General features: G+C 39.3%; 1 protein-coding gene across 2 annotated transcripts in view; it reads left to right on the top strand.

Annotated features, from left to right (window-relative positions):
* The first annotated feature begins 2,325 nt into the window (after positions 1-2,325).
* CWC22 (CWC22 spliceosome associated protein homolog) overlaps positions 2,326-14,092 on the top strand; it is a 76,962-nt gene continuing 65,195 nt past the window's right edge. The window contains exon 1 of one of the 2 annotated variants that reach the window (XM_053597697.1): positions 2,326-2,383. The gene's annotated coding sequence lies outside the window, so the exon portion shown is untranslated. The remainder of the gene's footprint in view (positions 2,384-14,092) is intronic. The other variant, XM_053597696.1, reaches the window with a different exon arrangement.

The following is a 14,092-nucleotide window of genomic DNA, read 5'->3' as shown; positions in this document are numbered from 1 at the left end:
CAAGAATACAGGAATTATAGACCTCATCACATCTCCATCATGCCATCATGCCCTGAAGAAACCAGAGTAGTCTACACAAGTTCACCAAGTAGAAGCCCCAATTGCAGTTGTCATGCCAAACATAGTATCATTGCTAAAGCAGGACAGTATGTCCCCAGGTATGTGGTATGAGGCCATTAATTTGGAGAATGCATTCTTCTCCATCCTAATCAGGAAAGTCAATTAGAAATACTTCATGCCCACATGAAATAAACAGCCATCAATATGCATTGAAACATCTTCCCCAGAGCTATGTTAACCCTCCTACTTTCTGTCATAATATAGTACAAAGAGATCTTGATTCTACAGGAAATCCTGTAGAATATTATATTGGTCTCTTATATCAATGGCATGATGCTGATCAAACAGGTCAAGCAAGAGATGACTAGCATGCTGAAGGTTTGTGCTTCAGAGAATGAGAAATAAGCCCTATGAAGAATCAAAGACCTGCCCCTTAATTAAAAGTTTTAAGAGCCTAATTGTCAGAGTACTGCTAGGACATCTATTTCAAACTAAAACAAAAATTGCTGCATCTTATATCCTCTCCAAGAAAGGAGAAAGCTTTGGCTAGGAGGCTGCTTTGGGTTCTGTAGGCAACATACTCCATACGTAGGAATATTTTTCCCACTCATACACCAGGTGACATAAAAAACTGCTAGCTCTGAAATGTGGCACAAGAAAGGATTCTGCAGCAGGTTTGAGTTGTGGTGTAAACAGCCTTGATGTCTGGGCTGTAACATCTGGCAGATCCTATGATGTTAGAGATGTCAGTAATAGAAAAAGAGTGGAATGAAATTTATGGGTATCTTAGTAGGAGAATCACAGTTCAGGTGCTTGGGTTTCTGGATCAAGGCTGAAGGTCTTTTGAAAATCAGCTTTTGTCACACTGATAAAGAGGACATGCTTGACTACGTAACACTCAGTGATACAAAATGAAATGTGCCTTGCTGGACCCACCATGTCATAAGTTCTGGGAAGCCCAGCTACAATCCATCATAAGATGAAAGTTACATTTAGGACCAAGCACAAAAAAGACCAAAAGGCACTTTACATGAGAAGACAATGCAGAATTAGATATCACACATCACAGGTGCATCAACGTCTTTCCCTCAGCTCATACTGATGACCATAGGGGCAGAGTGTGTGGTCTTGAACGAGAGAAAAAAATGGCTGAGCTCGATTTATGGATGGGTTGGCTAAATATGTGGATGAAAGCTGAAATTGGACAGCAGCTATGTTACAGCTACATCACTGAGAAATAAATAGTCTTGAAGATAGTGGAGAGAAACAGTCTTCCTATTGGGAAGAGCTTTAAGTGGTGCACCTGGATATCCACTTTGTGTAGAAGAAGAAGTGGCGCGAGGTTAGAATATAAATATATTTATTTTAGGAAATGGCAAACAGCCTGGCTGGCTAGTCAGAAGTCTGAAAAGAAAGAGATTATGCAGGGGTCTATCTGTATGCAGCCCACCTACCACAACTGACCTACCTACTTTCTGCTTCATCTGAAGCTCAAGCTTTCATGCCGAGCCCTTGACGTGACATAATTTTTTTAAGGAAATCAAATGGACACTTCATGGCAAATAGACTACATTGGAATTTTTTTCATCCTAGAAGGGGCAGCAGGTCTATCTTATGGGAGCAGATTAATTATCTGGGATATGCATTTGCACTTTTATGCTCACTAAGATTCATATGGCACCAGTATCCGGGGGTTTACACAATGCTGATTCACAGGCATGGAATACAATATAACACAGAATACAACGGGGACCCACTTTACATAAAAAGTGGTGCTGCACGAGGCTCTTGGTCAAACTGTTTTAAAGTGTCTGGAGATCTCTTTCTTGTCAATATTCTCACGAAAGAATGGCAACCAAGGACTACATTTTATTTCATTTTATGGCTAACTGTAGAGATATTTCTACAGTTTTATATGAACGTTATGTTGTGCGAAATCTTACCAGATTTCCAGAGAAAATGTACCGAAGGTATTCGCAGACGTTTCTCTGTAAGAACTACAATTCCCAGCGTACATTGCGTGCATGCGGCCCTCTCAATTGCGCGTCGTCATTTCCGTCCTCACAGGCGGTGGATGCTGGACTTTGTAGTTTGTGTCAGCTTCTCTTTTTGTCTCCGTCTTGGTAAGGAGGTGTAGCCACGCAGGCTAATTTGAACCTGGCGCTACGCTATGGTATTTAAAATAAATTAACAGGATGACGTATCAAAGCCAATTCGTGTCTGCTAATCATGTATTTCAAGCTCCGCCTTCTTCCCCACTGCTGGTGCCCAGGAAGGGGAAGTGACGCACATCCGATGTAATGGCGGCGCGGTGGAGCTTCAGGTAATTATCGAACTCCGTGGACCCGCCGAAGGCAGACACCTAGGGGTGGCGGGTTGCTGGATGGGGTGGGAAGTGAAAGAGACCCAGGAGTGGGTGCAGGCGCGGTAATATGGCTGTGAACGCTCTGGGGCGCGCAAGGGTCTTCTCCCTCCATAATCGGGCCCGCGAGATTGCCGTGTGCGAACGGGTCGGCCGGGGAGTCACAGGCGGTGGGGAGTGGGCGGCCGTGAACTCGCTCTCCGCCTGCGCGGATAGACCTAGCTTTTTAGGGAGGTTCCTCAGCCTCTGTCTGTATTCCCGAATCCGGCACCAACACTGGTTCTCTTTCCTGTCGTGTACACTGTGTTTCGGGCGCAGATTACTTAGACTAGAGCCTCTCGCTCGAGTCGATTGGGCTTGACAAGGACCGTTCCCTAGTGGCTGGTTCCCAGGGCTAAAAGGATGGTATAAACAAACTGTAGTTGATTTAAAAAGTAGTGGAAATGCTGTCACTCTTATGCCTCTTTCCGGCCTTATACCCATATAACTGCTTTAAAATGTCATCAGTCGCTACCTTTTATTTGTCCGGTAAATACTGCTATCTTCAAGTATTTAATTCTGGAGACACTTCGTTTCTCATTTAGTGGTATCCTTTTTTATTCCATAACTACCTCCAATGGGATGATAACTCCCAAACTTGGGTTTCCAGTCTCCACCTCTCTACTTTGGGTCCTACAGTATACTTACATACAACGGTAATAGTTTAATTTCACCGACTCTAACTGTAGTAACCACTTTACCCATTTTCACATAATCCTCACAGTTCTTTAGAGTAAGTGGAGAATGAAGGATTTTGAGACATCGTTTTGCATCAAGAATTAGGTGATTTAGAGTGTACTAAGGTTTCCTTCGCATTTTTAGGTTTCCACAGGCTAGAAATAGCAGATAAACTGCAAGCAGACTTGGTCTTCAGAAGATCAGTTAGCCTGTTTTCTCCTTATCTGTATTTAGACTTTCCTTGCTTGAGGGTTGCCTATGAACACAGGAGCTAACATAAATTATCATCCATGATGGAAAGGTAGATTTGAATTGATATTAAAAGTATGGTTTTGGGGCTGTGCCTGTAGCTCAGGGGTTAGGGCGCCGGCCCCATATGCCGAGGGTGGCGGGTTCAAACCCAGCCCCGGCCGAACTGCAACAAAAAAAATAGCTGGGCGTTAGTGGCGGACGCCTATAGTCCCAGCTACTCCGGAGGCTGAGGCAAGAGAACCCTCTAAAGCCCAGGAATTGGCGTTTGCTGTGAGCAGTGTGATGCCATGGCACTCTACGAAGGGCGATAAAGTGAGACTCTGTCTCTACAAAAAAAAAAAAAAAGTATGGTTTTGACAAGGAGAGATATTGATAAAAGCCGTATCTGTAGAAGGAAGCAAGCTGCTTGTGTTGGTGCTGGGTGATGGACTTGTAATCCAAATATTTCAGTCTTAGTTTAGCATTTATTAGGCTTATCACTTGAGGCAAGTTACCTAGCATCTCTAGTCTTAGCTTCTTTTTTTTTTTTTAAGAGACAGAGTTTCACTTTATCACCCTCGGGAGAGTGCCGTGGCGTCACAGCTCACAGCAACCTCCAACTCTTGGCCTTAGGCGATTGTCTTGCCTCAGCCTCCCCAGTAGCTGGGACTACAGGCGCCCGCCACAACGCCTGGCTTTTTTTGGTTGCAGTTTGGCCGGGCCGGGTTTGAACCCGCCACCCTCCTATATGGGGCCGGCGCCCTACCCACTGAGCCACAGGCGCTGCCCTAGTCTTATCTTCTTTATCTGAAAAAAATTTAGATGATAATAATTCTCCCTGTTCTTCAATTCTGTTCTTTGGTTCTGCATATTGCTCTTCTGCTTGTATGTGTCCATGCCACCTTTCAGGAGTCTTTACCAATTCATTTGGCTGGGGCTCTGAGTCTCTGTCTTGCTCACGCTTTAAAGGTCAAGAACCTTAATCTAATACCCTGGCCTAGTGCTACCAAATGTAATCTTCAGAGTGCGCAGTATTGTTATCTTCTTGAAACTTGTTAGCAATGTAAATTATTGGGCTTCACCCCAAAAGCTGGGGATTGGGGGTCATCAGTTTTTTTTTTACCAAACTATCCAAGTGATTTTCATGCCAATAATTTGAGAAATACTGCTCTAGCTCTTCCCCTAGGGATATGCTAACTTTTACTTTTCCTCACCCCTCTCAGAATCAGGTTTGCTGCCCTCCTTGCTCCAAAGTATTTGATCCTTGGCCAGGCAGTATTTATTATTATGCCACCACATCCTTCCCCACTTTGAATCTTTTCTGGATCAACTTTCTTAGCTCTGTCAGCTTTCCCAGCTGTTGATTTTAGAGGTTAATTCTCTTCTGTGATGATTGTACATTGCTGAGTGACCTAAATTCCTTGTACTTGAGACCACAGTGGCACATTGTATATTTGAAATACCCATGTCTTAACTTGAACAGTATTTTTTGTTTATTACCCACTTGTATTTAGACTGAATTTTGTACTACCTGCTGCATTCCTAACTTGGTTGTGGCTTGTTTGTAGCTGGCTTAGAGGTAGAGAAAGAAGTGGTTATTGCTAATACAGCTGATTCTACTGATGACTTTGAGGGTTCCATGGTTGAATTTCCCTACTTTTCTATTTAAGTCAGAATCCTACCACGGGAAGGTGATGGAACGGTAAAGCCTCAAGCGTACTACTTTCAGCGAACTTCCACACTTATACATATTTCCGAAGTGGACATTGGAAGAGACATTTCAATGGTTACAACAAAACACAAACTTTCAAAGCATTTTCTTCAAAAATAGTGTATCAGGAGAGGAAGCATATTAAAGCAAGCTTTTGCTATTTGTAACCAGGCTAAGTCTTTCACAGGGAACAGATACCAAAAAGGGGGTATGGACTGACTTGGCCTGGAGATATATTGAGAGCTCTTGTGATTGTAGAATGGGTTAGCTAGTGAGGAAGAGACCCAGTGGTGGCTCATGTTTAACCTATTTTTGAACTTAACTCATAAACGGATCAAGCTAAGCAGAGTTCAGCATTTCCACCTGAAAAGTCACCTAGTGACTCCTTACCTTAATTTAGTTTACCAAGACAGATTATTCCTATACCTGGTGACAGGAGCCTCTGTAATAGAAAGTTTTGTGTCAAGGAGCTACCCTAAATTTCTCTGTGGAGGCCAACAACACCTCCAAGTTTTCTTTAAACTAGAATATGGTTCACTAAATGGCTCTCTAATTAATCAGAAAGGCCGTTTTCAAAGCTGTGCTGTGAGAGTTGGTAGACTGTATTCAGCCTGTATATTTAATTAGACAAGCTAAGGAACAGTTTTGGGATGTGGGGGGGAGTGGTGTGAATGTATGATCAAGGCATATGGCATACTCAGTAATTAGGTTTGTTTTTGTAATTTGAAAGAACTGCACCTTCAGGGTCACATTTCCTTTTGCAGTGATTGCAAAGAAACTGTTTTTTTCCCCATGTTACTTAACGAAAGTTTATTCAAGCTACTTTCCAGGTTAACATGGAGTGAAGATAAATAGGGGTGGCACCTCAGAGTGTTATCTTGAGCAGTTGCTAACAAAGAGCTCGGTGATTCCAAGAAGTAGGAGTTAATAGATAGGACAAGGCTGCTCTTGTATTCTTGTACTCCTTGATAAGGAAGTTGGCAAAATGGTATTATAGGGTGCTCTATTTAGGAAGAAATAGGAATAATCATCAAAACTCTACACTTGTCTTTTTTGATCTTATTTTAGAACTAGAACCTACTGAGTAGCAGGCACTGTCCTAGGTTCTGGAGAGATAGCAGTGACCAAGAACCTCCAGGAGCCAGTGTTCTCATACAAAGCCTTTTATACTTCATAGCTTCATGAGTCTCTCATGGTTTATTTCATTCACATTTAATTTTCCATATATATACTGTAGTCAAAGAACTTGGGATCCCTCATGTTCTCTTCTGTCTCTTTTCTCAGTTGCAGAATCATCTTTTCATTTATAAGTTCTTTTTGTCCTTCAGAAATCAGATTCAAGACCCACTTCTTTCTGTATGTCTCAGACTCACTTAGTTATACCTCTTCTTTTCCAGTAGTACTGTGTTAATAACACTGCTGTTTCACCTAGGGGTGGGGAACCTGCAGCCTCAAGGCCATAGCTGGCCTACCAGATCCCCAAGTGCAGCCCCTTGATCAAATCCAAACTTCACAGAAATTTGGATTCAGTCAAAAGGCCACACTCAAGGATTGTTGATGCCTTGTGTGCTGTTTAGCGTATACAGTAGAAATGCCATAGTTGACCTTCTCTCTACATTGACCACCTCCAGCTGACCTGATTTTCATAGACTGGACATGTACTACATATATGTGTCAGTACAGTAGACCTACTTCCTTATATTGACCACCTCCATATGTTGACATGTCTGTTACATTCCTTTGGGTGATCAACTTACAGAGATTGTACTGTGTATCTCCCCACTCTACATAGGTACCAACCACCTTTACTTAAAAGAATATGACCATACTCTTTAAGCTTAATATTTCCCTCATTTTCTTTGCAAATACTTTTCTTTCTTTCTTTCTTTTTTCTTTTTTTTTTTTTTGAGATGGGGTCTTGCCTTGCTCTGTTGCCCAGGCTGCTGTCACACTCCTGGGTTCAAGCAGTCCTCCCACCTAAGCCTTTTGAGTAGCTGGGACTTGGGACAATAGCCATGCACCAGCCATCATCTCTGGCTCATGAGTACTTTTTTGAACCAGTTAATATAAATATAATGTAATAATATAAATTATGGTTCTAAGTTAGTGTTTTTTGGTCTTTTTTTTTCCTGTACAAAGTTTTTCAATTGTTACTGCCTAATAAAGGCTTTTCTGCATTCAGTGGGTGATTATAAGTACTAGAGCTATTTCTTCAACAGTAGGCTTTTGTTAAGCAAAGTGCTGTGGGGTGTGATATAGGCTTGAAATTTAAAGATCTGTTTCATTTTTGTTACCATGAAAATGGGTATAAATCACTAGACTAAGAAAAGTAATGATGCTATTTGTTCAATGAATGAGGTACTGGAGTTATTGAGAAAAGTTAAATCTTACTGTCAGGCAGCTGAACTGTGAACCAAGAAAGATATAGGGAAACTCAAAGCAAGATGAAGTGGGCCTAGGCCAGTGGTTCTCAACCTTCCTAATGCCGCGACCTTTTGATACAGTTCCTCATGTTGTGGTGACCCCCCAACCATAAAATTATTTAATTTTAAATATTTCACCACAACATGAGGAACTGTATTAAAGGGTTGTGGCATTAGGAAGGTTGAGAACCACTGGCCTAGGAGGATATAAACACAAGGTATTGAAGGTATAGTAGCAGGAAGGGTGTCCCTTAGGGTCTGACTTATTCATTAGCAGAGGGATTGTTACTGAGGAACTCTTTTAATAGAAAAAAACTAATATACATAGGCACATTGAGGTGATAGGCACAGAAACAAAATTTCCATTTTAAGAACTTTAGAAAGGACATTTGGAAAATATGAAGTAGTATTGAATATATTGTAGTGGAAAGAACTTTTAATTTGAAAGCCTGGGTTTTCCTATGGGGAGCTTTGTACCTATTTAAAAGGATTCTTTTGTCCTGGATGGATGGAATACCAGTTAGTAGTATACATATGGAATTTATATTTGTAGAGGCAAGTTGGAAAGATTCTTATAACCTTGTGACAAATCTAGTTAGAGAGGTCAAAAACAATTCAGTTGCTTCTGAATTGAAGCCAAGGTTGTCTCATGATGGGATCTTCCCTAAATGGAGTCTTCCATCAACCTCATACACAGTAGAACCTGCTCCCTACATGGACCATCTCTTTAAGTTGATTTAATTTCCATAGACCAGCCATGCATCACATGTACTTATCAGAATAATAGGCCGAGTTCTTTATGTTGGCCACCTCTATATGTTGACCAGTTGGTTACAGTCCCTTGGGTAGTCAGCTGATAAAGATTCTACTGTTTTATTCAGTAATAGAAAGGATGGGGGGGGGCAGATTTGCTTCTGTTAACTAAGGGGGTATAATCAATAGGATTTGGTGATGTACTGGGAGTGAAGAAAAGGAAATTGCCACTTGGAAGCTTGATAGAGCTTGTTTTAGAGGAAGAGCTGGTTTGAGGTAGGGAGAAGAAATGAGGAGTTCCAGTTTGAATGTCTCAGTTCAAAGTGCCTTTAGGTTGCATCTGCACAGGAGACACAAAGATTTAGAACTCTAAAGAGAGGATTGGGCTGCAGTTAAAAGTTGTTCTCACATGTCAGTTGAAACTGTGGTATTAGAAGAATATGGAGGAAGAATAAACATAGATTATTCATTTATTTAAAAAATAAGTATTAAGAGCCTCCAGTGTTGGGAATATAGCAATGAACAAAAAAGACAAAAATCTGTGAGCAAAGATTAAACTCTAAGGGATATAGTAAATGTTAAAATGGTGAAGAGAGGAGGAAAAAGGTGATACCCCTGTAAGTTTGGAAGTGAGAACATCAAGAAGGGGATTAGTGAATTAGTAGTAGCAAATGCTACAGCAGTGCGAGATAAAAGAAGGAAGTTGCCCCAGATTTGGCAACAAGAAGGTTTTTCTGTAACCTTGGTAAACTCTGTGGAAATAGAAGGCCAAGTTACAACGGGTAAGAGGTTTTAGTGGGAGGTTAAGAATTAGAGACATCAGTGTGGACTACTCAAAAATATCTCAGCTAAGTAAGGAAAGAGAGGAACTAGAGAGGGCACACATTAAAGGGAATTTACCCCATAAATTTCGTAGTTTATTTTTAAATTAATCAGTAAGGAAGTTCAACTTGTAGAGTTTTTCTTTAAAACTAACTCAAGTAAACATGTCTGCTTTGGCAGTACATGCACTAAAACTAACTCACATGGAAATCAATACTATACTGTAAGTCAAGAGCTAGCTGATGGAATTGTTAAACTAATAAAAATAGACAACTTCCTGTTCTCATAGATCCTAAATCCCCGTGAAAGGGAGCATACTGGGGTCCCAGAGCACCCTGAGCACACTTCCTATCTACCAAAAAACAAACAAAACAATTCAAAATAATTTAATAGTGCATCTCAATGATTGTATCACTCTTTGGTTGCTTAAATACAGACTAATAAGGACCATCTTCATGACATAGGGAATGAATGGGGGCTAATACCTCATTCCCATTTTTGATGGGTAGTTTTCAATATAGATATTGGTATCACTAAGTTCATTAACAAGTCCTTTATTTTTTTTTTTCCACTCAGAGTTTTATTGTTAAAAGTATCCCAAAATTTGGGCCGTAATCTCTGCACAAATAATTGAAGACCAGGGAGATATTTCTTACCACATAAAAACCAAACAATATCCAGAACTTTCTGTACTTGTAGCCCTGTATTTGAACATAGGAATCTTTAATCATTCAGCTATTTATGAGTCAGAGAGCATACCTGGTGAATGCAATGACAGGCAGGAAGTACAGGTTGACAGTTCTTTATTTTTAATTCTTGGAGACAGAGCTGTTTTAATTTCAAAATCTTTTAGATTTTACTGCTCATTAAATAAAGTGCCTTTTGAGGCCCAGGGCAGCATCCTCTAATCAAACATACTAATATCTCCATGTGTCAAGAGTCACATTAAATCTCAGGTCGATACATGTCAAGCTTTGCTGCTAAATAAGTTGCCACAAGCTTAAGAAAAATCTTTGTATTTTTAGAGCTTTTCAGATTTCAGAATTACAATACAGAATTGTCAACCAATCTAGAAAGGGACAGGAGGGTTTTGACCTGTTTATTATCTTAAAATTGTGAATCTATGCTGAAATCAAATTACAAATCATTTTTTTGTTATGTGGTATATCATAGAACACATTTTTTACTAATATGTACACAACAAATAAATAGCAAGAAAATATATCAAGAAATAGTTTTCCTAAATAAAAGGGACTAGCTTCAGTACAGATATGGGAAATACATGGCAATCTTCTATTATTAAAGACATGTGACTAGTTTGTTCCTCCTGTTTGTTTTCTGAGAAGGAAAATTATTATTTGGAAGGGCACAGATTTGGCTTTTTGGGAGATTTTTCTGAGAACCCTGTTACTCTCCCCCCTCCTCCCGTTACATTTTGGCATTTAGAGCAAATTTAAGATAGTTTTTAGTTTGGACATTGTTTTAATATTAGCATTCTTCCTATTAGGCATCTAAGTTTGTTTGTTTAAGAACCCTGTTATGAAATTCACCAAAGCTTTTGTTATTCTGTAGAATATAGGGAACACTTTAAAAGGAATTCACTTTGTCGATTCCCATTTTCTTTATAACAGTGTGTTTCAGTGAGTTCCTTTGACTTGAATTGAGGATTCCAAAGTGACAGGGGTAGAAGTTGTTATACTACTGAAATAATTTAGAAAGCAGTGCATTTCAGCCAAAGTACTTCTTACAAATGTTATTAAATATTCTTCTTTCTGATGCTTGCTAAAATTAAGTGAAAAATTTCCCTGATTTTTAAACTGGTACATCTCCTATTGTAAAATATTCTCTTTGCTGAGGTGAGCCAGTGTGGTTTTGCTGAGTTGCTTGTGACAAGGGGAGAGAAATTTAATAATTCATACAATCCACATAATGATACTAAGAAGAGCAGGGAGAGCTATTAACTCTAGATGAATTGCTCTCATTGCAGGAATTTCCAATTATTCTAAGTATGCACATGTTGAACTCTCAGAATTCCCCTACAGGCACATTCTATATAAATCTGGACAGTGATAGTACATTATACATTTTTTGTTAGAACTGCAGTTAAATAGTCAACTTTACAATATTGTCAATTTCACACTAACATTTTGAGAACACAGATGTGTAACAACTTGTATTTGATTGCCAGAAGTTACTTGCTGATGAAAGATGAAAGGGGAAAGATGATACTGATCAATAAGAAAACTCTTTAAATAAGTAAGGTAATGTGAAATAAGATGTAAAAAAATTGCTTTTTAAAAACTGCAAGTTGGGAAGAGCAACTGGGTTTAAGACCCCAGAGGGATAAAGGACAATTCTAAATCTTGTACAGTAGAGTCAAGTGATTATAATAATAATTATTGGTTATATTATATCTGGGCACAGTGAATTCTAGGTATGCTTATGAAATACCATCTTTGCTGTCTGGATTTTGAAGGAATGGATCATTTCAGAAAAGAACTATTTTCAGGATAGTAGAGACCATACCTGTTTACATTTTATAATTCTCAGTTTGACTTTAATTTATTAATTTTGGCATTTTCATTGGGACAAAATATTAGATGGTTTAGGCATCAGATAAACCTGGCTTTGAATTTTAGCTCTGTCATTTACTAGCTATAATTTACTCGGACATTTTGCTTCAGCTCTCTTTACCTCAGTTCTCACATTGAAAATCAAGGCTGAAAAAATATCCAGGTAGGATAATTATAAGGATTAAATAGTATTGCATAAATTATGCCCATAATTTCTCAGATTTAAAAAGTACTGATAGTTACTCTTCTATATATATCTGTAACTTTCTTGCCAGTGAATTATTGATTGATACATTTGTAATTTATGTCTTGTTCCAATGGTTCATGAATTGGACTAAATTCTTCACTATAAGGTTCATGAATTGGACTAAATTCTTCACTATAAAGTAGGTAGGCAGTGAGGTCTCTATATTCTACCTAAGTGGCTCATGGTTTAGAACAATTGAAAAGCAGTGTTTTTCTTCTACGTTTGGAAAGCTGAGGAGACTAGGGTGAGAGTTGGATATTGGGATGTGGGAATGTTTTCATAAAACAAGTGTGCCCAAGTTGTCTTCTTCCCTATCCCACCGGTCTTCAGGTGGCCACAATATATGTACAAGTAATTCTCCTTTGATGCACATTTTCACAATACAAATTGATTTTAACATAGTGACTTAGTGACGTTTTACAGATTTAAGTAATGATCTGAAGCTGACATATTGGGAAACAGAAGCCCAACCACCAAGGTGATAGGCATCATTATTTCCCTTTCATCCTTCATCCTTGCTTAAGTGGCTTACTCTTGTACTTATGATTATAGATTGGTCTTTTTAATTTTTCAGATTAATACAGATTTAAATTTTCAGAGGATACAAATGATTAGGTTACATTGTTGGCATTTGGTAAGTTCAAATTGTAGTTGAGCCCTTCTCCTAAGGGGTGGGCTGTATACCCTTATATTGCACAATAGGTGAGAGTTTACCAGTCCTCCTCCCTTCTCCCATTTCCCCTTTCCTTCCTTCCCCCTCACTTGAATTTAATTGTGTTTTTCTCTTGGGTGGGCATATAGTTAGTTGTTCATCTATTGGTTTCATATTAGTATTGTGTATACTGGATACTTGCTTTTCCATTCTTGTGATACTTTACTACAAAGAATGTTCTTCAGCGCCACCTAGGTTAATACAAAAGATTAAAGACTCTATCTTTTATATGGCTGAATAGTATTCTGTAGTATACATATACCATAGTTTATTAATCCTTTCACGTGTTGATGGTCACTTGGGTTGATTCCACATCTGGTGATTGTGAATTGAGCTGTGATAGACATCTAGTGCAGATGTCTTTATAGTAAAACAATTTTTTTTCTCTTCTGGGGCAAATGCCTAGTAATGGGATTGCAGATTCAAATGGAAGGTTTACTTTTAGCTCTTTGCAGATTCTCCGTTCTTCTTTCTATAGAAGCTGATCAGTTTGCAATCCCACCAGCAGTGTAGAAATGTTTCCTTCTTCGTGTTCATACCAGCATCTGTAGCTTTGGGACTTTGTGATGTGGGCTATTCTTACTGGGATTAGGTGACATCTCAAGATGGTTGTGATTTGCATTTTTCTGATGATTAGGGATGATGAGCATGTCTTCATGTGTTGGGCATTCATCTGTCTTCGAGGGGAGAAGGTTGTGTTCATGTCTCCTGGCCACTTATAAATGGGATTGTTTGCTCTGTTTTTGTTGATTAATTTGAGTTCTCAATAAATTCTAGTTAGCAGACCTTTGTCAGATTCATAGCACACAAATATCTTCTCCCATTCTGAAGGCTGTCTGTTTGCTTTAGTTATTATACCCTTAGCTGTGCAGAAGCTTTTTAGTTTAAGTCCCATTTATTTATTTTTGGTGTTGCTGCAATTGCCAAGGGGGGCAATTGAGAAGACCCATGTGATCAGATTCCACTGCAGGAAAAAAGAAGACACATATGCCTTTTTTCTTCTGAATCTAATGCGAGTTCAGACACACAAGCATATGGCTGAACTTGCACTGCTCAGAGATCGCAACAGTGTGAACCGGGGCTTACACAGCACACAACATACAACATCATATACAACTGAATAGGAATCAGAATATAAATGCACTTACTGTCAATTAAATTGGGTTTCCTACTCCTTGGCTGTCTGCAGAGCCTGATTAAGTTCCCATGGGGCCCTAGGCAGATTACCAGTTTGGGGCCCCGATGCAATAACACTGAGTGCTGACTATTTGCATTACCTCTGAGCTCTGACCATTTGCATTATCACTGTGATGCAACCCCCCTAGAAACCACCCCCAACCAACTAACCAACTTAAAAAAAAAGCCTCTCCTAACTTCAAAAAAAAGGCTCTTCTAACTTCAAAAGTAAAGGCGCCTCCTATCTGCAAAAAAAAAGGACCTCCTGACTTCAGAAGAAAAGGCCCCCCTTAACTGCAAAAAAA

The sequence above is a fragment of the Nycticebus coucang genome, chromosome 7 (genome assembly GCF_027406575.1).
Source record: "Nycticebus coucang isolate mNycCou1 chromosome 7, mNycCou1.pri, whole genome shotgun sequence".
In the NCBI taxonomy this organism is placed as follows: Eukaryota; Metazoa; Chordata; class Mammalia; order Primates; family Lorisidae; genus Nycticebus; species Nycticebus coucang.
Note: the sequence above shows the minus strand (reverse complement) of the source record. Positions and strands in the feature narration are given on the sequence as shown.